At 42.3% G+C, this 23,598-nt stretch overlaps 1 pseudogene across 1 annotated transcript; it reads left to right on the top strand.

The window, feature by feature from the left end:
• The first annotated feature begins 6,803 nt into the window (after positions 1-6,803).
• Positions 6,804-22,923, top strand: LOC147340741 (uncharacterized; annotated as a pseudogene). The gene is made up of 3 exons (XR_015158682.1): positions 6,804-7,238; positions 17,571-17,729; positions 22,474-22,923. The product of XR_015158682.1 is annotated as an uncharacterized LOC147340741 (transcript).
• The last annotated feature ends 675 nt before the right edge of the window (positions 22,924-23,598 follow it).

Here is a 23,598-nt window from a genome sequence, read left to right as displayed (position 1 = left end):
CTCGTCCCATCACTTCATGGCAAATAGATGGGGAAACAGTGGAAACAGTGACAGACTTTATTTTCCTGGACTCCAAAATCACTGCAGACGGTGACTGCAGCCATGAAATGAAAAGACACTTGTTTCTTGGAAGAAAAGTTATGACCAACATAGACAGCATATTAAAAAGCAGAGACATTAGTTTGCCAACAAAGGTCCATCTAGTTAAGGCTATGGTTTTACCAGTAGTCATGTATGGAAGTGAATGTTGGACTATAGAGAAAGCTGAGCACCACAAGGAGAACTAACCAGTTCATCCTAAAGGAAATCAGTCCCAAATATTCATTGGAAGGACTAATTGTGAAGCTGAAACTTCAATGCTTTGGCCACCTGATATGAAGTACTGATTCATTTAAAAAGACCCTGATGCTGGGAAAGATTGAAGGCAAGAGGAAAAGGGGATGACAGAAGATGAGATGGTTGTATGGCATCACCAACTCAATGGACGTGAGTTTGAGTAAACTCCTGGGGTTGGCAATGGACAGGGAGGCCTGTCATGATGCACTCCATAGGTTCGCAAAGTGTCGGGCATGACTGAGCAATTAACACTTACTTACATTACTCTGTTTTTTTTTTTTTTTTTTTTTTTACTATTTCCTTTTTGATACAATAAAATCCACCCAACTACTCTTCTATATTTCCTCTCTGAGCCCTACAATCAGTAATTTCTCCAAGAAGCCTGGCTCCTTTTACTGGAAAAGAGTATTGGGAACCAAGATGTGTACTTATTTCTACATCATTGTTTCTTTTGGATTTTGAGAGTTTCATTTCTCTTAGACCCTTTCAGCTAACAAGACAAATAAATATATGTATGTATACTCATGTGCCATCTATTTAACTGTTCAATTCAATTATGCATGTGTAAGATTACTCCTTGGAAGGAAGATTATGACAAACCTAGATAGCATATTCAAAAGCAGAGACATTACTTTGCCAATATAGGTCTGTCTAGTCAAGGCTGTGGTTTTTCCTGTGGTCATGTATGGATGTGAGAGTTGGACTGTGAAGAAGGCTGAGCACCAAAGAATTGATGCCTTTGAACTGTGGTGTTGGAGAAGACTCTTAAGAGTCCCTTGTACTGCAAGGAGATCCATCCAGTCCATTCTGAAGGAGATCAGCCCTGGGATTTTTTTGGAAGGAATAATGCTAAATCTGAAACTCCAGTACTTTGGCCACCTCATGTGAAGAGTTGACTCATTGGAAAAGACTCTGATGCTGAGAGGGATTGGGGGCAGGAGGAGAAGGGGACGACAGAGGATTAGATGGCTGGATGGCATCCCTGACTCGCTGGATGTGAGTTTGAGTGAACTCCGGGAGTTGGTGATGGACAGGGAGGCCTGGCGTGCTGCAATTCATGGGGTTGCAAAGAGTCAGACACAACTGAGCGACTGAACTGAAGATTATCACGATGGTTAACATGTAACCCAAGAGAAAAAATACTATCAACTAGATTACAGTGCTTTTATCTTTGTTTCAATCTTGCAAACTACATTCATTTCCAAAATTACTTACGTCAGGGGATCTTAGTAAGGTGGCTTCATAGATTTGTAATATAATTAGATTGGTTAAATTCTGCATTCCATTCTTGATGTCAAAATGTGTTCTTTTTTAAATATGCATACACTGACACTTTTTGTGTTGTAAGGGTCTATTGGTTTTAACAAATATATAGTGCCATGTATTTACCATAACATCATACTGGATAGTTCCACTGCTCTTAAACATTCTCTATGCATGGAGAGGAAATAGCAACCTACTCCAGTATTCTTGCCTGGGAAATCCCAGGGACAGTGGAGCCTGGTGGGCTACAGTGCTTGGGGTCTTATAGAGCCTGACACAAGTTAGTGACTGAGCACAGTCATTTTTAGGAACCATATTGGCCACAGAAAACACATCAGTGGCTCCTAGTTTGTGGCCTCTTGTTTAATAACTTTCTTTCACACTAGGCTCTCTGTTCCATAGAGGCACATGCCCATGCGTCTGCTCTGCTCAACATGTCTGGATTTAACAAATTGAAAAATAAAAAAGATGTACCCACCCTCCCAGTAGAGGACCAGGTTCAGAAAGAATACAGTGGCAAGGAGATGGCATTCTGTCACCCCCACCCCCAACTCTTTTGCAACTGCTGCTGCTGCTACTGCTAAGTTGCTTCAGTCGTGTCCGACTCTGTGCAACCCCATAGATGGCAGCCCACCAGGCCCCGCCATCCCTGGGATTCTGCAGGCAAGAACACTGGAGTGGGTTGCCATTTCCTCCTCCAATGCATGAAAGTGAAAAGTGAAAGTGAAGTCCCTCAGTCGTGTCCGACTCTTAGCGACCCCATGGACTGCAGCCTACCAGGCTCCTCCGTCCATGGGATTTTCCAGGCAAGAGTACTGAAGTGGGGTGCCATTGCCTTCTCTTTTGCAACTATCCACTGGAAATATCGCCATCTTTTTTAAGCCCTACTACCAGTTGACCCTGGCAAGCCTCCTTATCCTCCACCCTGAATTCATCGCAATGGCCACATGGGTTCTAGCTGGGGCAGGGCCCTCTATGATATTAGCTAGGACTCAGCCCTGGCTGGTCCTCAGTCTCTAGGTGCCCAGGCAGTCCAGCACACCAGGAGCCATTTCCTCTCAGCTCACTATGTGGTCCCTCAAATCGTTCCTGTGCTTTTCCATGGCTGTTACCTGTGTCTATGCCTTAATGTTTACTTCTCTGAGAGACAAAGCTGAAGAAATCCAGTGGAAGATGCTCTGTGGAGGGCACATTTTAATTTAGCAGAATCTACAAGAGTATGCATGAGACTGGCTTGAGATCACGTTGCTCTGGCTTTTCTTCATTGTGCTGATGTATGTGACAGTGAAGTTGGCAGGAGAGAATGGAGAGAGTAAAATTTAGACTCCTGCTGCCCGTCAGGACTGTTCATTCGGCTGTCTCATTAAAAAAAAAAAAAAAAGGAAAAGTCTTCCTTTGAAGAAGACTACATGTTCCATACCTTAACCTTGCTCGAGATGTACCTTGTGAAATTTGTGTCCAGTGTACGAAATCTGAAACTCATCATGTCAACCGGTGGTAACCACAAACCCCCCAATGTCGAGGTTCCTGCAGACTTAGGAGCTCTGGGGCAATGAAGAATCCAACTGAGTAGATTTATGAGTCAAAGTAGGAGAGGAATTGTTGAGTGTTGACATACCTTATGCAAACTAATAAAATAACATTCATTTAGGTTTCATCCATTTATTTTTGCAATTTGATAGCTCATTTCATTTTATTCTTGAATAATATTCTGTTATGTTGATCTTTGCTTATCCAGTCATCTATTAAAGGACACTTTGGTGTGTGTGTCTGTCAGAGAAAGAGAGTGATAGTATGAATTAAGCTGTTATAGAGTTCATGTGCATGTTTTTGTGTGGGCAGTAGCTATCAAATCTTTTTCTGAACTATCTAGGAGCATAATTTTTAAATCATGTGGTATGACAACATTTAGCCCTGTAAGATATTGCTTCCAAATTGCATTCCCACTAACAATGAGTGAGAGTTCCTGTTGTCCCTCATCTTTGCTGGTAAATGGTTTTTCAGATTTTTTACTTGACCATTCCAATAAGCCTGTAGTTTGTATCTCATGTTCTAATTTCACCAGTCTACTCTAAAACGTTATCTTATTTCTATATTTCCATTGTGTTTTATTACCATCAATTCTTCAGGCGTTTCATCTTTAATCTGAGGTTTAAGAAGACTTCTGCTCAGCAAAACTTCTGCCTCTGTTTAAGCCATCAGTGATTACTTTCCTTAATTAGTCCTCTAATAATTTTTTCATGAAAGACTCATAAGTTGAAATCATGTATATTAGAAACAAAAGTAGTTTTAACTGAACAACACTGAGCATATTTTCTTTTCCTGAGTATTGCTTTGTCCACTATTGTTCAGTGCTTCCACACAAAACTTTAAGTTCAGCATGAACTTCTCACCTTTTTCTTTGGTTTGCTTTGATTCTCTTCTATCCTTGCTAGATGTTTACCAAATCTGTTTTCATACCAGTTGCAGTTTTGCATTTATCATGAAGTTTCATTACAAGCATATGTGTATTTTATATGAATCTTCATTTTATTATGTGTGTTCTGCATATTGTTTTGAAAAACTATATGCTCGCTATTCCAGTTTTCAACAGTCTGTGCCTCTTCTCCATTGAGATTCAAATGAATCCATTTATATAATGTTTGAAACAGAGAGCAATCATAAAATATGTTGGTATGGTTATTGAAGAAAATATATTTCAAAAAGAACAGTATCTAAACTGTTTGCTACTTGAGAGCAAAGTTTATTTTCTCTCAGTGTATTTTGTAATTATGAAAGTCCAAATGTTCTTGTATATATTCTATAAACAGAGAAGATAAATTAGCAAACACCTCAATAGAACATAGATTTACAGAAAATCTAATGTTCCATTTTAACTAGCTCAATGTAGATCTTGTTATAGTTCAGTTATCCACAGTCTTGTTTTTGTGTCAGCAGAGAATGTGTTAGTTCTCTTTGCGGGGGGGAGATATTTTAATCAACATTTTTATATGCTTTGGATTTTCAAGAGAAGCAAAATCTTAAGATACTTGTTTTCAAGTGTCTAGTGAATACTCTGCCTGATGAACACTTTTCTATTTAATAAGTTATCATTAGTAAAATGTACATTCTTTTTACTTCCACCACCGATTTAAAGTTGGATTGGCATCACCGACTCAATGGACATAAATTTCAGCAGGCTCTGTGAGATTGAGGACAGGAAAGCCTGGCATTCATGGGTCACAAAAAATACATTGATCACAAAAAAGTAGACACGACTGAGTGACTGAAATGATCCTATTAAGTACAGTCATTACAAAGTTTTCAAAATAATATGTAGTCCTCAAATAAGACCAGATGACAACATTTGTCACAGTAGTTTTTTCCTAAATTCACCTGGTAATTTGTTGTAGCCATCAGTGTTTGGTAATTTGTTTTCTATGGAAGAATGATAAATTGCACATAATTTAATGACTGAATGTGGTTTTGGAATGAGGCATTCTCTTAGACAGTTACCCTCTACAGAAATGAGTCTTTAGGGGCTAGTGTTAATGAATATCCATGTACCCAATATAGTTAGGCCAAGCAATATCAGAACATTGGAGTGTAAAGCAGAGAGTTTTATTGCAGGGCCATGATCCTGAACTCCCCAAGAGTTTTAAGCAAAACACACTTCTGGGAGAGGTGAGGGAGTGGTGTGATTAACTGTTGCAAATGTCTCCCTGTCAGATCCTCTGCTGCTGAAATAAGGTCACGGTGAGGTAACAGTGTTCATGTAAGCCTCTGGTGAAACAACTATTACTACCTATGCTGAAAGAAAAGCTTCCAAGCTTGGCTTTCATACTCCAAGGTCCTGTTTAGGAGGAGGGGGACCCTGGGCAGGCTGGTTATCCTGACTGGGAGCATTCATCCAGCACCCAGTCTTGATCCTCCCACCAGTGGCCAGTCCTAGCTGAAGAGGCAGCTCTCAGTCTCTGGGCCCTCCTCTTTAAAGGTCTCCATACCTTGCCCAACCATCTTCAATGAAGGAGCCAGGTGTCCACCATGCAGCTGGCCCTCAGTCTTCTCAGTCTACCCAGTGGGTGGGGGCTGGGTCCTATAGAATGACTCAGGCAGAAGCCACAACCATTCGGTCATGGAAGTGGGGATGGGAGAGCTCGGCTATTGCTGTGAACCTGGGGCCAGGCCAGTGAATGGCTCTAGCAAGCAGCTCTGGGCCACTGCAAGACACAGCCTTTGGCCTGTCCCCAGGGGTTCTGACTTGCTCCCCAACCCAAGGCCAGAGGACCTGGAGGGCCCTGGGCAAAGCCTGCAATATATCTTTAACTAAACTCTTCTAAGAGGCTGACTCTGGTGGAGCTGGATTTTGAACTTCACTAATGGACCTGAGCTCAATGTGCAGCTCCTTATTCCTCCTGCCCTCTTACAGTATCTTCTCTTCTGCGATTATTCAATGTATGACTAAAGTTGGTACCTTGGACCATCATGGTCCATTTCCACTAGCCCTCAACAACCACATTCAACTCTCTGTTTCTATTACTCAGGTATTTTAACTAACAGTATCATGTGATGATAATGTTTTTGTCTTCCTCTAACTGAATATTTTACTTAGTGTAATGTCCCTAAAGACATATACATTGCAAATGGGGGAACCATTTATTTATTCACTGCTGGAGGTATAATGGCAACCCACTCCAGTACTCTTGCCTGGAAAATCTCATGGACAGAGAAACCTTGTAAGCTACAGTCCATGGGGTCGCAAGGTGTCGGATATGACTGAGCGACTTCACTTCACTTTTGACTTTGGAGGTATAGTTGCATTGTAATATTTTTAAATCAATTTTTATTTGAGTGTAGTTATTTTATACTGTTGTAGTAGTTTGTGCTGTACATCAGTGTGAATCAATTATATGCTTACATAGATTCCTTCAAGTTGGATTGTCTTTCCATTTGTGTCACCACAGGGCTTTTTAAAATTTTGTTAGTAATTTAAATTGATTTCTTTATTTTAACTGGAGTATGATTATTATACAACATAGTGATGGTTTCTGCCATACATCAAACTTAGTGAGCCATAGGTACACATGTGTCCAACACATCCTTAAGCCCACCCTTCATCCCTCCTCACCCTTTTCCTCTGGATTCTTCCAGATCACTAGCTTTGGATGCCCTGCTTCATGCATATGTGCACCTGAAGGATGATTTCCCTGTATTAAAAAATTACTTTTCTTCTACTTCACATATTAAAATATGGGTGCAAAGTTTTCCTTCTTCAGAAAGGAGGCAGTGTAGGAAGGAGAGGCACTGGAGGAGGGAGAGGTGTTGGGGATCAGGAAGTGTTCCAGCTGCTGGTGGCAGACAACATTTAGGAGGTAGAAGTGGTGGCGGAGGAGGAGCAGAAGAAGGTGTCTGCAAAAGAGCAGGAGGAGCAGCTGGAGGAGCAGGGCCAGGAACATCCAAGGACAGGAGCCTCGAGTGACCAGCCCCAACTGGAAGCACTGGCGGCATTGGTGGCCCTGCAGGTGGAGCTGAGCTCTGCCAATGAGAAAGACCCCAAAGCCTATCTTCGGATCCAGAAGAAGGACCATCAGAAGAGAAAGCATCCCTTGAATCAGAGAAGTGCCATCATCCAGGGCATCCCTGGCACCTGGGGAAAAGCTGTATCCTTACTGCTGCTTCTTCTAGGTCAGATGCTCAGAGGAGGAGAAGGAACAGGAGCAGGAGGAGGGGTGGGGGTGAGGGCACCAGCCAGCTGAGGGGGGTCGAGGGAATTGGGGGGCAAGGGAATTGGGGACAGGGGGAGTTGTGATCTCCACAGGCACAGTGCCAGCAGAGCCTGGCAGTCTCTCTACCTGTATGTGTCTAAGCAAATGACTATGGGAGGCTCATTTTGGCTCACATCTGCATAGATGCTACACACTTTGGCAGGAATGTATGTCATCAGTGACCAGAGACAGTGTGCCAGATGACTCCAGTACAACCATTTCAGGAAACATTTAATAGGAGGTTTCCTGCACGCTCTTTTGGATCTGTCAGGAATCCTCTGTGCCTTATTAATTCCTGAATATTCAGGAGTTAATAGTAGAAGCAATCCTCTCCCATGGCTAAGGAATGCAAGCATTTCCTTTGATAGTTTTTCAATACGGTGATAAGTACTCTCTTCCTTCTTATGAACCATACGGTAAAAGTGATTGTTTACAACACTCTCTCTCTTTAATATGGATCACCTATGTTTTGTAAGTCTTAAATTTTAATCTTTATCTTTGCTGAGAATAACTACCTTGTAAGACAGGATATATGTCCACATCATGTTGATTAAAACACCTTTGCTCTATCAGAGCTTTAGTCCCCATGTCTTCTCTCTCCTTCTCTTTCTTTCTCTCTCTCAGGCTAATTCATTCGAGTGCAGAGGCCCTCTGGGTTCACTTTCCTGCCAGGGCTTCTAAGACCCTCTCGAGAAGGCACTCTGCACCTTCACCCCATCGGGAGGGCGCTTGAGGCCTTTGTGAACAGATCAAGCCCCGTGTCAGGGATTTTATTGGTTTTCTGCATAAACTAAGGAATATCAGCCTCTTTCACTCTCCTTTACTTTCTTATCATTGACTCTGGACCACCAGGTTCTGGTCCATTAAAGGACCTCAACAAGTGGCACCCAGAACAGGAGCGTGGTACACATGGCAGGTACAGATGGAGTGACCCCGAGGGCCTATTGAGGCCAGTAAGTACTAAAATATGGGTCAAACGGCTGGAAAGCCCCATCACTTTTCTACTTTACTTCATCACTTATTTAAAGTTCAGGGATTTTCAGTTTTGCCTCAGTGAATACAGGCTTGCCTTCAGACAGTAGTTGAATGTAACCCTTGGTTCCCTGATGAAGATAGTTTTGATTTAGAAATTTGGCACTGGGCTAAAGAGAATGTTGAATGTGCCACCAGACAGGGAAAAAAAAAATATATCCCGATAGATTTCTGGCCCCTATGGGCTCTTATTGAAGTCGTGATTTTGCAATTACAAGGTAATTCTAGCCCTCCTAATATTAGGCAACAGGCAGAACACTTATTACATGAATATGAATTAGATGACAAAACCTTAGGAAAGGCCCAGTTAGAACGACATAAAATATTTCAGAATTTTCTTACAAGCCCTGCCCTGGTTGCTATAAGTGCTCCTCCCCTGCCAGTGGGCACAAATCCCAAAGTCTCTCCCTTGCTAGAACCTAATGATTCTGGCAACGACTCCTTTAAGACACCTTTTGACATTAAAGCCGATAACACCTTTCGGAATAACAATAATCTCCCTACTCACTCTCCTTCACGACAGAGGCTCTCTGAATGGCTGGCTTTGAAAACAATTCTCTGAAGCTGATGGTTTCTCTGCCTTTCCAGTTTTTAGAAATCCTGACAATCAAGGGCACATAATACCTCATTATGAGAGTATTAACATTTTTCACATGCGACACATTAAAAAAAAAAAAAAGGCTATAGCTATGTATGGCCCACATTCACCTTTTACTAAAGCACTTCTAAATTCTGTAACATCTTCTATTGGAGGTTTTATTCCCCATGATTGGCGAACTTTAATAAAAGCCCTTCTTAAACCAGGAGAATAACTTCAATGGATATTGTGGTTTCATGATATAGCCAGAGAACATGCTAACAGAAATGCTCGAGCTGCTGCTCCCCAAAATCAAATAACTTTTGAAATGCTAACTGGCACAGGACAATTTGATGCTCAGATCAGATCAGATCAGTCGCTCAGTCCTGTCTGACTCTTTGCGACCCCATGAATCGCAGCATGCCAGGCCTCCCTGTCCATCACCAACTCCCGGAGATCACTCAGACTAATGTCCGTCGAGTCAGTGATGCGATCCAGCCATTTCATCCTCTGTCGTCCCCTGCTCCTCTTGCCCCCAATCCCTCCCAGCATCAGGGTCTTTTCCAATGAGTCAACTCTTCACATGAGGTGGCCAAAGTACTGGAGCTTCAGCTTTAGTATCATTCCTTCCAAAGAAATCCTAGGGCTGATCTCCTTCAGAATGGACTGGTTGGATCTCCTTGCAGTCCAAGGGACTCTCAAGAGTCTTCTCCAGCACCACAGTTCAAAACCATCAATTCTTCGGTGCTCAGCCTTCTTCCCAGTCCAACTCTCACATCCATACATGACCACAGGAAAAACCATAGCCTTGACTAGACGAACCTTTGTTGGCAAAGTAATGTCTCTGCTTTTGAATATGCTATCTAGGTTGGTCATAACTTTCCTTCCAAGGAGTAAGCGTCTTTTAATTTCATGGCTGCAGTCACCATCTGTAGTGATTTTGGAGTCGAGAAAAATAAAGTCTGACACTGTTTCCACTGTTTCCCCATCTATTTCCCATGAAGTGATTGGACCAGATGCCATGATCTTCGTTTTCTGAATGTTGAGCTTTAAGCCAACTTTTTCACTCTCCGCTTTCACTTTCATCAAGAGGTTTTTAGTTCCCCTTCACTTTCTGCCATAAGGGTAGTGTCATCTGCATATCTGAAGTTATTGATATTTCTCCTGGCAATCTTGATTCCAGCTTGTGTTTCTTCCAGTCCAGCATTTCTCATGATGTACTCTGCATATAAGTTAAATAAACAGGGTGACAATATACAGCCTTGACAAACTCCTTTTCCTATTTGGAACCAGTCTGTTGTCCCATGTCCAGTTTTAACTACTGCTTCCTGACCTGCATACAAATTTCTCAAGAGGCAGATCAGGTGGTCTGGTATTCCCATCTCTTTCAGAATTTCCACAGTTTATTGTGATACACATAGTCAAAGGCTTTGGCATAGTCAATAAAGCAGAAATAGACGTTTTTCTGGAACTCTCTTGCTTTTTCCATACAGAAGCTCAAATACAGTGCCCTCCCTTGTTACATGAACAATTAAAAACAATAGCCCTTTAAGCTTGGGATCACATTACTCCTCAAGGGGCACCTACAGGTAGCTATACTAAAATATTACAGGGTCCCAATGAAACATATGCTGATTTTTTTAGCTAGATTACAAAACTGCTATTTCCCATACTGTAATTGGAGAAGAAGCCAAAAGGCAACTAGAGAAATAACTTTCTTATGAAAATGCAAATCAGAAATGTCAAAAATCTATAGCTTCAATTCATTACACAGGGACTATTGTTGATTATTTGAAGGCTTGTCACAATCTAGGGTCAGAAACTCAAAAGATGAAAATCCTAGCTGAAACAATGGTTGCTGCTTTAAGAAAGGGAAATGATGGATGCTTTACATGTGGAGATAAGAACAATTTAAAAAGGGAATGCCCTAAGAAAGTTTATAAAAAACCTCCAAAAATCTGCCCTCACTGCCATAGAGGAATGCATTGGGCCAAAGATTGTAAGCTTAAAGTTGAAACTGAAGGGAGACCAATTCCAGGAAACTCCAAGCAGGGGACCCCACAGGTTCCCTTCAACAAAAACCAGTAGCAAATCCCATCTTTTCCCTCAAACCCTCAACATCCAGCAGTGCTGTCGTCGATATACCGGCCTTAAATTACTTTCTCCTTTACCCCCAGGCAGTCCCCTCTAGAATACCTACTGGACTTTTTGGACCTCTGACCCCACAAACCTGTGGTCTTTTACTTGGCCAATCTAGTTTGACTTCTAAAGGAATTACTGTTCACCCTGGAGTAATTGATTCTGATTATAAAGGAGAAATTCAAATTATGATGTCATCTCAGATTTTATGGCAATTCAAAAAAGGGGATAAAATAGCTCAATTATTCCTTTTACCTTATATTTCTATTAATTCCTCTAATGATGTACAGATGGGCAGATTTGGCAGTACAGATCAAAAACAGTCGTTTTGGACATCATTAGTATCTAAATTTGCCTGACCAACTATAAATATCAAAATTAATGGTAAAAGATTTTCTGGTCTCCTCGACACTGGATCTGATATTACTATTATTTCCAAACATTTATGGCCCAAATCCTGACCTGTACAAAAAATTTCTTGCCAAATTGCATGGCTTTCTCAAACCAAAGTACAAGAGATTAATCAGAGTACTCAAATGTATCCATGTGAGGGACCAGAAGGCCAATTTGCAACATTAAAACATTATGTGATAGATGCACCCCTTAATCTAATAGGAAGGGACTTACATATGCAATGGCAAACTCAGATATACATTCCACATTTTTCCTAAGGGCCACTTCTCATTTAACAAACAATACAATTATTAAAATAACTTGGAAGGATGACGAGCCTATTTGGACAGAGCAGTGACTCCTCACAAAAGAGAAATTACAGGCAGCTAAGGAACAAAGGTCCGTCTAGACAAGGCTATGGTTTTTCCAGTGTTCATGTATGGATGTGAGAGTTGGACTGTGAAGAAAGCTGAGTGCTGAAGAATTGATGCTTTTGAACTGTTGTGTTGGAGAAGACTCTTGAGAGACCCTTGGACTGCAAGGACATCCAACAAGTCCATTTGAAGGGAGATCAGCCCTGGGTGTTCTTTGGAAGGAATGATGCTAAAGCTGAAACTCCAGTACTTTGGCCACCTCATGCGAAGAGTTAACTCATTGGAAAAGACTGATGCTGGGAGGGATTGGGGGCAGGAGGAGAAGGGGATGACAGAGGATGAAATGGCTGGATGGCATCACTGACTCGATGTACGTGTGTTTGAGTGAACTCCCGGAGTTTGTGATGGACAGGGAGTCTTGGCGTGCTGCGATTCATGGAGTCGCAAAGAGTCAGACATGACTGAGCTACTGAACTGAACTGAACTGAAGGAACTTATAGATATACAACTAGAATTAAAGCATATTGAGGAATCTTATTCTCCTTGGAACTCTCCTATTTTTGTTATAAAAAAAATTTAACAAATGGCGTCTCCTAACGGCCGAGGGGAGCTACCCCATGTCTGAGGCCAGGGGTGATGGCCAAGAGTGCCAGGCTGTGACAGTTTAGGAGCGGCCCAGAGGAGCTATCACACTCCCAAGATCAGGGGCAGCGGCCAAGAAGAGCAACCCCACGTCCAAGGAGCAGTGGATGCACGGGCACAGGAGGGCCAAGAGGAGCTACTCTACATTCAAGGTCAGGAGGTGTGGTAGTGAGGAGATATGCCTCATCCAAGGTAAAAAGCAGCAGCTGCACTTTGCTGGAGGAGCTGTGAAGAGATACCCCACGTCCAGGAAAGAGAAACTCAAGTAAGACAGTAGGTGTTGCAAGAGGGCATCAGAAGGCAGACACACTGAAACCATAATCACAGAAAACTAGTCAATCTAATCACACTAGGACCACAGCCTTGTCTAACTCAGTGAAACAAATCCATGCCCTGTGGGGCCACCCAAGATGGGCGGGCATGGTGGAGACGTCTGACAGAATGTGGTCCACTGGAAAAGGGAATGGCAAACCACTTCAGCATTCTTTCCTTGAGAACCCCATGAACAGTATGAAAAGGCAAAATGATAAGATACTGAAAAAGTGACTCCCCAGGTCGGTAGGTGCCCAATATGCTACTGGAGATCAGTGGAAAAATAACTCCAAAAAGAATGAAGGGATACAATACCCAGTTGCAGATGTGACTGGTGATAGAACCATGGTCCGATGCTGTAAAGAGCAATATTGCATAGGAACCTGGAATGTTAGATCCATGAATCAAGCAAATCGGGAGTGGTCAAACAGGAGATGGCAAGACTGAATGTCGACATTCTAGGAATCAGTGAACTAAAATGGACTTGAATGGGTGAATTTAACTCAGATGACCATTATATCTACTACTATGGGCAGGAATCCCTTAGAAGAAATGGAGTAGCCATCATGGTCAAGAAAAGAGTCCGAAATGCAGTTCTTGGATGCAATCTCAAAAATTTCAGAAGGCTCTCTGTTCATTTTCAAGGCAAACCATTTAATATCACAGTAATCCAAGTCTATGCCCCAACCAGTACCACTGAAAAGGCTGAGGTTGAACGGTTCTGTGAAGACCTACAAGACCTTTTAGAACTAACACCCAAAAAAGATGTCCTTTTCATTATAGGGGACTGGAATGCAAAAGTAGGAAGTGAAGAAACACCTGGAGTAACAGGCAAATTTGCCCTTGGAGTATGGAATGAAGCAGGACAAAGGCTAATAGAGTTTTGCCAAGAGAACGCCCTGATCATATGAAACACCCTCTTCCAACAACACAAGAGAAGACTCTACACATGGACATCACCAGATGGTCAACACTGAAAACAGACTGCTTATATGCTTTGCAGCCAAAGATGTAGAAGCTGTATACAGTCAGCAAAAAAAGACCATGAATTGACTGTGGCTCAGATAATAAACTCCTTATTTCCAAATTCAGACTTAAATTGAAAAAAGTAAGGAAAACCACTAGACCATTCAGGTATGACCTAAATCAAATTCCTTATGATTATACAGTGGAAGTGAGAAATAGATTTAAGGGCCTAGATCTGACAGATAGAGTGCCTGATGAACTATGGACGTAGGATCGTGACATTGTACAGGAGACAGGGAACAAGACAATCCCTATGGAAAAGAAATTCAAAAAAGCAAAATGGCAGTCTGCAGAGCCCTTACAAATAGCTGTGAAAAGAAGAGAAGAGAAAAGCAAAGGAGAAAAGGAAAGATATAAGCATCTGAAGGCAGAGGTCCAAAGAATAGCAAGAAGAGATAAGAAAGCCTTCCTCAGCGATCAATGCAAAGAAATAGAGGAAAACAACAGAATGGGAAAGACTAGAGATCTCTTCAAGAAAATTAGAGATACCAAGGGGACATTTCATGCAAAGATGTGCTCGATAAAGGACAGAAATGGTATGGACCTAACAGAGGCAGAAGATATTAAGAAGAGGTGGCAAGAATACAGAGAAGAACTGTACAAAGAAGATCTTCATGACCCAGATAATCACGATGGTATGATCACTCACCTAGAGCCAGACATCCTGGAATGTGAAGTCAAGTGGGCCTTAGAAAGCATCACTACGAACAAAGCTAGTGGAGGTGATGGAATTCCAGTTGAGCTATTTCAAATCCTGAAAGATGATGCTGTGAAAGTGCTGTACTCAACATGCCAGCAAATTTGGAAAACTCAGCAGTGGCCACAGGACTGGAAAAGGTCAGTTTTCATTCCAATCCCAAAGAAAGGCAATGCCAAAGAATGCTCAAACTATGGCACAGTTGCACTCATCTCACACCCTAGTCGGAGAAGGCAATGACACCCCACTCTGGTACTTTTTCCTAGAAAATTACATGGATGGAAAAGCCTGGTAGGCTGCAGTCCATGGGGCCACTAGAGTCGGACACGACTGAGCAACTTCACTTTGACTTTTCACTTTCATGCACTGGAGAAGGATATGGCAACCCACTCAAATGTTCTTGCCTGGAGAATCCCAGTGACGGGGAAGCCTGGTGGGTGGCGTCTATGGGACTGCACAGAGTCGGACATGACTGAAGCGTCTTAGCAGCAGCAGCAGCACACGCTAGTAAAGTAATGCTCAAAATTATCCAAGCCAGGCTTCAGCAATACGTGAACTGTGAACTTCCAGATGTTCAAGCTGGTTTTAGAAAAGGCAGAGGAATCAGAGATCAAATTGCCAACATCTGCTGGATCATGGAAAAAGCAAGAGAGTTCCAGAAAAACATCTATTTCTGCTTTATTGACTATGCCAAAGCCTTGGACTGTGTGGATCACAATAAACTGGAAAATTCTGAAAGAGATGGTAATACTAGACCACCTGACCTGCGTCTTGAGAAACCTATATGCAGGTCAGGAAGCAACAGTTAGAAATGGACATGGAACAGCAAACTGGTTCCAAACAGGAAAGGAGTACGTCAAGGCTGTATGTTGTCACCTTGCTTATTGAACTTATAGGCAGAATACATCATGAGAAACGCTGAGCTTGAAGAAGCACAAGCTAGAATAAAAATTGTCGGGAGAAATATCAATAACCTCATATATGCAGATGACACCACCCTTATGGGAGAAAGTGAAGAGGAACTAAAAACCTCTTGATGTAAGTGAAAGAGGAGAGTGAAAAAGTTGGCTTAAAGCTCAACATTCAGAAAACGAAGATCACGGCATCTGGTCCCATCACTTCATGGGAAATAGATGGGGAAACAGTGTCAGACTTTATTTTTCTGGGCTCCAAAGTCACTGCAGATGGTGATTGCAACCATGAAATTAAAAGACACTTACTCCTTGGAAGGAAAGTTATGACCAACCTAGATAGCATACTCAAAAGCAGAGACATTAGTCTTCCAACAAAGGTCCATCTAGTCAAGGCTATGGTTTGTCCAGTGGTCATGTATGGATGTGAGAGTTGGACTGTGAAGAAAGCTGAGTGCTGAACAATTGATGGTTTTGAACTGTGGTATTAGGGAAGACTCCTGAGAGTCTCTTGCACTGCAAGGAGTTCCAACCAGTCCATTTAAAGGAGATCAGTCCTGGGTGTTCTTTGGAAGGAATGATACTAAAGCTGAAACTCCAGTACTTTGGCCACCTCATGCAAAGAATTGACTCATTGGAAAAGACTCTGATACTGGGAGCGATTGGGGGCAGGAGGAAAAGGGGACGACAGAGGATGAGAAGGCTGGATGGCATCACCGACTCAATGGTCATGAGTCTGAGTGATCTCCGGGAGTTGGTGATGGACAGGAAGGCCTGGCGTGCTGCAATTCATGGTGTCGCAAAGAATCGGACACAACTGCGCTACTGAACTGACTGACTGAACTGAACATACCTTAGAAAAGTTAATGCATATATGAAACCTATGGTTGCATTAGAACCAGGAATCCCATCATCTACCACTATTCCTCAAAATTGGCATATTATTATTATTGATTTACAAGTTTGCTTTTTTAATATACTTTTACACCCTTTAGACCAAGAGAGATTCACTTTTTCTCTCCCTTATCCTAATCATATTGGACCTCATAAACGGTGCCAATGGACTGCACTGCCGCAAGGGATGATGAATTCTCCCACCATGTGTCTGTACTATGTAGCCAAAGCCCTTGAGTCTGTGAGAAAGCAATTTCCTAACTTTCTTGTTATTCACTATATGGATGATATATTGTTTTCAGCTCCATCTATCTTAGAAACTCAACACATGTTTGATATAGCTCAACTATGCTTTCAAAAACTCTGGGTTAATCATTGCCCCTGAAAAAACTCAAACCTCTACCTTACCATTACTTGGGGTTTGTTGTTAAGAGACAACATATTACTCCCCAGCTAACTCAGATCTGTACTGATAAATTATCAACCTTAAATGATTTTCAAAATCTCTTAGGTGATATTAACTGGATTAGACCTTCTTTAGGCATTGCTAATTATCAACTGAATAACCTATTTAATACTTTAAAAGGAGAGCCTGATTTAAATAGCCCTCGTTCACTTTCTCAAGAGACATGAGAAGAACTCTATTTGGTGCAAAATAAATTACAAAAACAATTTTTTACTCACATCAAACTAAATTTACCTCTAGAATTGTTTATATTCCCCTCTCTTCATTCTCCCACAGAACTTCTTGCCCAACAAGAACACCCAGTAGAATGGATCCATACCTGTTTTAGGTGAATAAAGTCACTTACACCCTACTTTGATTTAATTGTTCTAATCATTATCAATGGAAGAAATAGGACTAAAACTCTAATTGGCTCCGATCCTCATAAAATTATACCTATCAATCTCAATTTGAGAATGCATTACAAACTTCTCCAGATTTCCAAATAGCTTTCTGGAATATTTTGGAGAAATTTCATTTCATTATCCTTTTGGTAAGCTGTGGAATTTCTTCAAAAATACTGAATTTATTATTTCTCGCATTATCAGCTCACAGCCTATACCACAGGGTGAGGTTTTTTATATAGATGGGAATAAAAACGCCAAAGCTTCATTCTGGTCTCTTAAGGAATATAAAGTCTTTTATACTAAATTTCATTCTGCTCAACAAATGAATTATATGCTCTTATTCAAGTTATTTGCCTGCATCCTTAACCCATGGCTCAGAAGGTGAAGCGTCTGTCTGCAATGCAGAAGACCTGCATTCGATCCCTGGGTCGGGAAGATCCCCAGGCAAAGGAAATGGCAACCCAGTCCAGTACTATTGCCTGGAAAATCCCATGGATGGAGGAGCCTGGTAGGCTACAGTCTATGGAGTCACAAAAAGTCGGACACGACTGAGTGACTTCACTTTCACTTTACCCCATTAATATAGTCTTTGACTCTATTCTGTTTTTGTATTAAAAAAAAATATAGAAACCTCCATCATAAACTCCAATCAACCTATTATTCAACAACTCTTTTTCAAACTACAATCTGTTGTTAGAAACCGCAATTCTCCCATTTATGGTACACATATTCGAGCACATTCTTGTCATCCTGGCCCAATGACTTATGGTAATGAGCAAGCTGATAAACTGGTTTCCTTTGCTAGTCCAGAGGAACAGCATGCTCTGTTGCATAACAATGCTGGCTCCCTTCACCAGCTATGGAAAATCCCATACCATCAGGCTAAAGAAATTATTAGTAATTGTTTACTTGTATACACCTACATCTTTGACCCATCACACAAGGTATTAATCCTCGCTGTTTGCAACCCAATGAACTATGGAAAATGGATGTAACTCATTCCTGAACTCTCTCCATCTTCTTTCTTGCATGTCTGTATCCACACTAATTATTCTTTTATTTGGGCCACACCTCTTCACCGTGAGGCTACACAAAATGTTAAAACTCACTTATTAGCTTGTTTTGTTGTAATGGGAATTCCTAGTTCTATAAAAACAAACAATGGCCCTGCCTGTTAGGAAGCATTTAACAGTAGGCTTCCTGTGTGCTGTTTTGGATCTGTCAAGAATTCTCTGTTCCTTATTAATTCCTGAAGCTTCTCCTGGGGCTGAGGAATCCAAGCATTTCCTTTGTTAGTTTTTCAATATGGTGATGAATACCCTCTTCCTTTTTATGAACCATATTGTAAAGTGATTATTTACAACTCTCTCTCTCTTTAATGTGGATCACCTATGTTTTGTAAGTCTGGAAATTTAATCTTTATCTTTGCTTAGAATAAATACCTTGTAAGACAGTATATATGCCCACACCATGTTGATTAAAACACCTTTGCTCCATCAGAGCTTTGGTCCCCATGTCTTCTCTCTCCCTCTCTTTCGTTCTCTCTCTCAGGCTAATTCCTTGGGGCGCAGAGGCCCTCTGGGTTCACTTTCCTGACCAGGCTTCTAAGACCCTCTTGAGAAGGCACTCTGTGCCTTCACCCGATTGAGAGGGTGCCTGAGGCCTCCACAAACAGAACAAGCCCCTTGTTAGGGACTTTATTGGCTTTCTGTGTAAACCAAGGAATATCAGCCTCTTTCTCTCTCCTTTACTTTCTTATTGGTCGACTCTGGACCACCAGATTCTGGTCCATTAAAGGACTTCAACACCTGCCTATATTTCTGGACACTGTAAACAGTTTTTGCAATATTTTTCTATTAAACATATTACAGGTATTCCTTATAATCCATGGACACTAGGCATAGTCAAATGAGCACATCACAAACTAAAGTTGCAAATAAAACAATTTAAAAAGGGGGAATACAACACTACTGTCTTCCTTATCTAAAGCGGACTTTACTAGATTCCAACATAAGATATTTTCTAAACCTATCAGTTGAATTCAATTCAGTCACTCAGTTGTGTCCGACTCTTTGTGACCCCATGAATCACAGGCAGCAGGCCTCCCTGTCTATCACCAACTCCCAGAGTTCACTCAAACTCATGTCCATTGAGTCAGTGATGCCATCCAACCATCTCATTTTCTGTCATCCCCTTCTCCTCCTGCCCCCAATCTCTCCCAGCATCAGGGTCTTTTCCAATGAGTCAACTCTTCGCATAAGGTGGCCAAAGTATTGGAGTTTCAGCTTTAGCATCAGTCCTTCCAATGAACACCCAGGACTGATCTCCTTCAGAATGGACTGGTTGGATCTCCTTGCAGTCCAAGGGACTCTAAGGGTCTTCTCCAACACCACACTTCAAAAGCATCAATTCTTCGGCACTCAGCCTTCTTCATAGTCCAACTCTCACATCCATACACGACCACTGGAAAAACCATAGCCTTGACTAGACAGACCTTTGTTGGCAAAGTAATGTCTCTGCTTTTCAATATGCTATCTAAGTTGGTCATAACTTTCCTTCCAAGAAGTAAACGTCTTTTAATTTCATGGCTGCAATCACCATCTGCAGTGATTTTGGAACCCCAAAAAATAAAGTCTGACACTGTTTCCACTCTTTCCCCATCTATTTGCCATGAAGTGATGGGACCAGATGCCATAACCTTAGTTTTCTGAATGTTGAGCTTTGAGCCAACTTTTTCACTCTTCTCTTTCACTTTCATCAAGAGGCTTTTTAGTTCCTCTTCACTTTCTGCCCTAAGGATGGTGTCATCTGCGTATCTGAGATTGTTGATATTTATCTGGCAGTCTTGAATCCAGCTTGTGCTTCTTCCAGCCCAGTGTGTCTCATGATGTACTCTGCATATAACTATTGTTAATAAAACTTTATTTGTTTTAATTTTTTTAAACTTACCACAGGGAGATATCTTAACAAGAGCAGAAAGGCATTTCAAAGAAATGAAAGACACTTTTCTTCCTCTGCCCATTTGGTACCAAGACAGGTTAACAAAACAATGGAAATCTGGGAAACTAATCTTTCAGGGAAGGGGGTATGCTTTTATTTCCCCAGATGGATCCAACGAACTCACATGGCTTCCTCTTAGGAAGATTCCACCCAAGGGGGCCCCTGGTCTTCAAAATGGAGATGAGACAACAAGGACTCTAAGAGGAAGAAATTCCAGTATGGGCCATGGCAGCTCTAAAAATCTCCAGGAAGCATCGCCCTTGGCGGCATCACCCTTATGATCTCCCCACTTGGGGACAAATAAAAACCCTTACTAATCGAGCAGAAAATTTGTTCTCTCAACAGCAATTGCCTTGGAGTCCTGAGTACATTCTCCTGGCAATGCTCAGTCTCTTGACCTGTACTTCCCCCCACTTGAGCTAATACCCAACCCCCCTCTATTGCAGGTCGTAGAATGGACAAAAAAAAGACCAATCATATCAAACAATGACTCCACCCATATGATGCCTCCCTGGAATGTGAAAGGGCCCTTCACACCCTGGGGAGGAGGGAAAACTAATTAACATTTCTTTAGGTTATGAAGTCCTTCCCTTGTGCATGCGCTCAGCAGAATTGAGCATAAACATCAGCCATCAAATGGGCTTTTGCCCTGCCTCCCAAAAAGGATTTTTGGACTTTTCTTAGACTATTACTGCCCTTTCTTTGTCTGTGAACCATGTTTATACTACTGAGATTTTAGGGAAAGTGTTAGGGAAAGAACAAAGAACGTTACTTATAAGAACTTCACATATACTCCTGTTCATTGGGACTAATGTCAAGCCAAATCAGGAAAATTAATATTTGTGGCTAATTATTTAATTGTTGATTGGGGGTCCCATGGCATGTGGTTATTTAACTGCTCAGAAGAGGTTAACAGCATGGTGGGTGACTATGCTTTGCAAAAGGCATGGAAGGTCACTGACACTATGATGGAACATTACCATGAAAAAGGACTTCTTGGGTGGCTTGATGGTGGATTAGCTCCACCCTGTCCTAGGATCGTCCTCAATAAACAGAGTGGGCCTGAACAATGGGGCATTTGGAAACTTGCTGCGAGCATCGAGCACTGAAGAATTTGGAACTTGGACCAGACATTTCACAGGGAACAGTCATGGTCATAGTAACTATTTCTTTCACTATAAACAGTCATATTTTATACAAGTCTATGTCCCATTCCTTTTGTTATAGCCATAGGAAATTTACAATTTAATAAGCCTTTACGTTCTGTAACTTGTATTAATTGAGAACTATATACTTGTCTTAACTCTTCTCTCTTTAAGAAATGATTCCCTTTTGATTCTTCGATCTCGACATAATTTGTGGTCCAACGACCTGGGAAGAAGGTCCCATGGCTGGACTTGCTTCCAGATTACATCAATTTTGTGTTACTCTTGATTCATTTTAATCATAGTGACTACAACTGTGTACAAATCAAATTTCACTTTACAAATATAATAAAATAGGGGGAATCGTGAGGAAGCATTTAAAAGGAGGCTTCCTGTGTGCTGTTTTGGATCTGTCAGGAATCCTCTGTTCTATATTAATTCCTGAATATTAAGGAATTAGGAGGAGAGGCAAGCCTCTCCAGGGGCTGAGGAATGCAGGCATTCCCTTCGTTAGTTTTTCAATACGGTGATAAGTACCCTCTTCCTTCTTATAAACCATATGGTAAAAGTGATTATTTCTCTTTAATATGTATCACCTATGTTTTGTAAGTCTGAAATTTTAATCTAAATCTTTGCTGAGAAAAACTACCTTGTAAGACAGTATATATGCCCACACCATATTGATTAAAACACCTTTGCTCCATCAGAGCTTTGGCCCCCGGGTTTTCTCTCTCCCTCTCTTTCTTTCTCTCCTCTCTCTCTCAGGCTAATTCCTTGGAGTGCAAAGGCCTTCTGGGTTCACTTTCCTGCCTGGGCTTCTAAGACCCTCTTGAGAACGCACTCTGTGCCTTTACCCCATTGAAAAAGCGCCTGAGGCTTTCAAGAACAGAGTAAGCCCCATGTCAGGGACTTTACTGGTTTTCTGTGTAAACCAAGGAATATCTTATTTTGACTTTCTTATCGTCAACTGTGGATCACCAGGTTCCAGTCCATTAAAGGACCTCAACACATCCGTGCTGCCCCTTGTGAAGACAGGGAGCAGGTAAGAGACCCAGGGCTCTCTTGCTAAACTCAGATGCATGCACTTTCCCACGGAAAAAGCATGCTTCAGGGCCTCCAGATCCTGATGTTTTAAGCAATTGACATGCCACTACCCAGGACACACATGCCAGCCATATATCACGAGTGGTCAGAAACAGATCCTCCCTTGTGGGATGCAGACAAGGGTCCCAGAGGACCACAGGGGACCCAGAGGGATGAGTGCATCTGATGGTGTGGCAAGGACTAGGGGTGTCCTTGTGGCAGCCGGGCAAGTGGGAGTACCGAGAGCCTGTGAAGATATCTGTCCCAGTGTCCTTGGTCTGCCCGAGGCTAACGCTGCTACTCGAGATTCTTCCTTGCCCCGCATGTGGCATGACTGGCTCCTTGGTCTAAAGCAGATGATGAACCACCGCCAGATGCCCATCATGGTCAGCGAACAAGATGAAGACTTGCTTAGCTTCATGATGGTTTTGAAGGGCAGGGAGGGAGCCTGAGGACAGGTAGGTGGGGGAGCTGGGCAGGCAAGTGGAGGTGGGGGGATCCTATGACCCGGATGCGTGTGTTCGGTGTAAGCCTTAGGAAAGGAAAAATGGAAGATGTTGATGCCTGCCTGGCAGGCAAGCTGAGGACCCTAGAAGCTTGCACCTTCACCTTTTCTGTCCTCCTGGTACTGGTAGGTGCAGGAATTAGGACATCCCCAGTCCTGCTGCAAGCAAGTATTTTCCTTTCAGGACAAACATACTTAAGGAACAAAGAGATTGTTAAGGAGAACCACTTTGGCAGTGCTGGTACGACTTGGCTCCCAGGGCAGTGGGAGTGGGTGGGAGAGGGAGGTTGATGCTTCTGCTACCTGAATCTTCCCTGTCTCCCCTGTCCTCCTTCAGGATATAGGTCATGTACTTCCTCTCCAGTCCACTGGTTCTGTGATGATGAATGGGGATCTCCCAGCCTCAGGCTGGACACCAGTAGCCTGAACTTCATTAACTGGTTGTTGGGCCACAACTGTCCAGGATGGAACAGGATTGCTGAGGTAGGGTCTCTCTGGGCCCCAGAATGGGCAACTGGTGTTGGGGTTCTTGGCTGCCCATGTCAGGGCTCGGGGCCTGATGTGCCCCATGCTGACCTCCCTCGTGCAGCCAGCAGATCCCTGGCGAGGGGCTGTGGGTCAATCCCATGCAGTACTACCCCCAGGAGGAAGGTCCTCCCATGAGATGTAAATG

The sequence above is a fragment of the Bos grunniens genome, chromosome X, assembly GCF_055505025.1.
Source record: "Bos grunniens cultivar Pamir isolate PY7600 chromosome X, Bosgru_T2T1.0, whole genome shotgun sequence".
In the NCBI taxonomy this organism is placed as follows: Eukaryota; Metazoa; Chordata; class Mammalia; order Artiodactyla; family Bovidae; genus Bos; species Bos grunniens.
Note: the sequence above shows the minus strand (reverse complement) of the source record. Positions and strands in the feature narration are given on the sequence as shown.